Raw genomic sequence first — 2,500 nt, forward strand, 5'->3', positions numbered from 1 at the left:
CTTAGTAATAAAAATAATAATAGTGAGAGTAAGGATGATAGATAATGTTAATTATTATAACGGTGATAATAAAGATGATGATGTCGATTCTGATAATGATGGTCATAATCATAATGGTGATGATAATAATCATGATAATAATGGTAATTATGATGATAATGATAATGATGAGCATAATCGATCCAGCAGTGTGTGATGTTAAACAAAACATAAAACATAATAAATAAATAATATTTTCGGAAAAAGAAATCGAAAAAAATCAAAACCTTTTCCGCGATAACTCCGATGTGTAGCTTTCTCTTTCTCTCTCTCTCTCTCTTTCTCTCTTATTTCTCTCTTTCACTCTCTTACTCTTCTTTCCTTCTCTTTGGTTTCTTCTATTTCTTTTACCCCCTTCTCGTCTTCTTTTAACAATCTTTCTCTTCCTCTCTTTTATTATCTATCCCTTTTTCTCTCTCCTTTTCCCTATATTTTCATCCTTTCTATCTTCCTCCCTATCTCCTTTGATATTTTCTTTAGTCGATATCCTCGTTTATTTCCTCCGTTCCCATCTATTTCTTCATTTCACTTTTACTCTCTCACCATACCATTCCTCTTTATTCTCTTATCTCATCCTACTCTCTAACCCATATTATCCCTCCCTTCCTTTTCTTCTCATCCTCACCTACTCTCTCACCCATTCCCTTCCCCCCTCCTTCCCTTTTTTCTTCATTCATCTAACTCTACACAACATTCCTCTTCTCTTTTCTCACAATCTCACTCCTATCTCTCAATCTTCCTCCCCTACCTTTTTCTTAATTTCATTCCCTACCTCTCTCACCATCCATTCCTCCCCTCCCTTCCCTCTTTCTTCTTCATCCTCACTCCCCTACTTCTCACCCACACCATTTCCATCCCCTTCACGCTTTCTTCTCTCTCTCACCTACTCTATCACCATCCCATTCTCCCCCTCTTCCTCTTCTTCTCTCATCTCACTCCCCTCTTCTCACCACCCCTTTATCCCTCTCCCCTTCCCTCATTTTCTCTCATCCTCACCCTACTTTCACATCCATTCTCCTCCTCCCTTTCCCTCTATCTTCTCTATCCCTACCCCACCTTCACCCATCCCTTCTCCCCCTCCCTCCCCTCTTTCTTCCTTCATCCTCATACCTACTCTCTCACCATCCATTTCCCATCTTCCCCTCTATCTCCTTATCCTACTCTCTCTCTACCATCCATTCCCCCCCTCCCTTCCTCATTTCCTTCATTCATCCTTACTTTCACATCCATTCCCTCCCTATTCTTTTCCTCTCATCCTCACTCCTACTTCTCTACCATCCATTCCTCTTCTCTTTTCTCTCTCATCTCACTCCCTACTCTCTCACCACCCCATTTCCTTCCCCCCCTTGCTCTTTCTTCTCTCATCCTACCTACTCTCTCACATCCATTCTCCCCTCCCCTTCCTCTTTTCTCTTTTCACCTCACCCTATCTCTCACCCACCCATTTCTTACCTCCCTTTTCTTCTTTCATACTCACCTTACTCTCTCACCATCCCATTCCCCCTCCCTTCCCTTTTCTTTTTCATCCTCACCCTACTCTTCACCCATCCCATTCTCCCCCTCACTTCCCTCTTAATTTCTTCATTCCTACCTACTCTCTCACCCACATTCTCCTTCCCTTCCCTCTATATTCTCTATCCTCACTCGCCCTACTCTCATCACCCATCCCATTCCCCGCCTCCCCTTCCCCTCTTTCTTCTCTCATCCTCATCCCCTACTCTCTCACCCATCCCATTCTCCCCCCCTTCCCTCCGTTCTTTATCCTCACCCTACTCTCTCAATCCCATTCTCCCTCCCTTCCCTCTTTCTTCTTCTCATCCTCACCCCTACTCTCTCCCCCCTTCCCCTGCTTTTACTCTATCTCACCCCTACTCTTCACCCATCCATCTCCATTTCCCTCTTTCTTCTTCATCTCACCCCTCTCTTCACCCATCCATTTCCCCCCTCCTCTTCCCCTCTTTCTTCTCTCATCTACACTCTATTCTCTACCATCCCATTCCCCCCTCCTCCTCTTTCTTCTCTCCTCTCACCCTATTCTCACCCATCCTTCCCCTCCCTTCCTCTTTCTCCTCTCATCCTCACTCCCTACTTCGCACCCATCATTCTCCCTCCGTTCCCCGTTTCTTCTTCTCTTCACTCCTATACTCTCTCACCATCCATTCCCATCCCCTTACCTTTTTTTCTCATCCTACCCTACTCTCTCACCCACCCCATTCCTCACCCCTCCCTTCTCTTTTTCTCTCATCCACACCCTACTCTCTACCCATCATTTCCCCTTCTTCCCCTCTTTATTCTCTCATCTTCATCCCTACTCTTACCCACCCCAGTTCCCCATCACTTCCTTCTTTCCTTCTCTCATCCTCACTCCTTCCCTTATTCAGACTCTTCTCCCCGTACCCATCCCTTGATTCCTTTATCTCCCTGCTTTTATACTCCCTCCTTTTCTCTCCCTCCCCTCCTC

This window comes from Penaeus japonicus, unplaced genomic scaffold (genome assembly GCF_977035675.1).
Source record: "Penaeus japonicus unplaced genomic scaffold, GWHDUDI00000001_assembly GWHDUDI00000040, whole genome shotgun sequence".
NCBI lineage: Eukaryota > Metazoa > Arthropoda > Malacostraca > Decapoda > Penaeidae > Penaeus > Penaeus japonicus.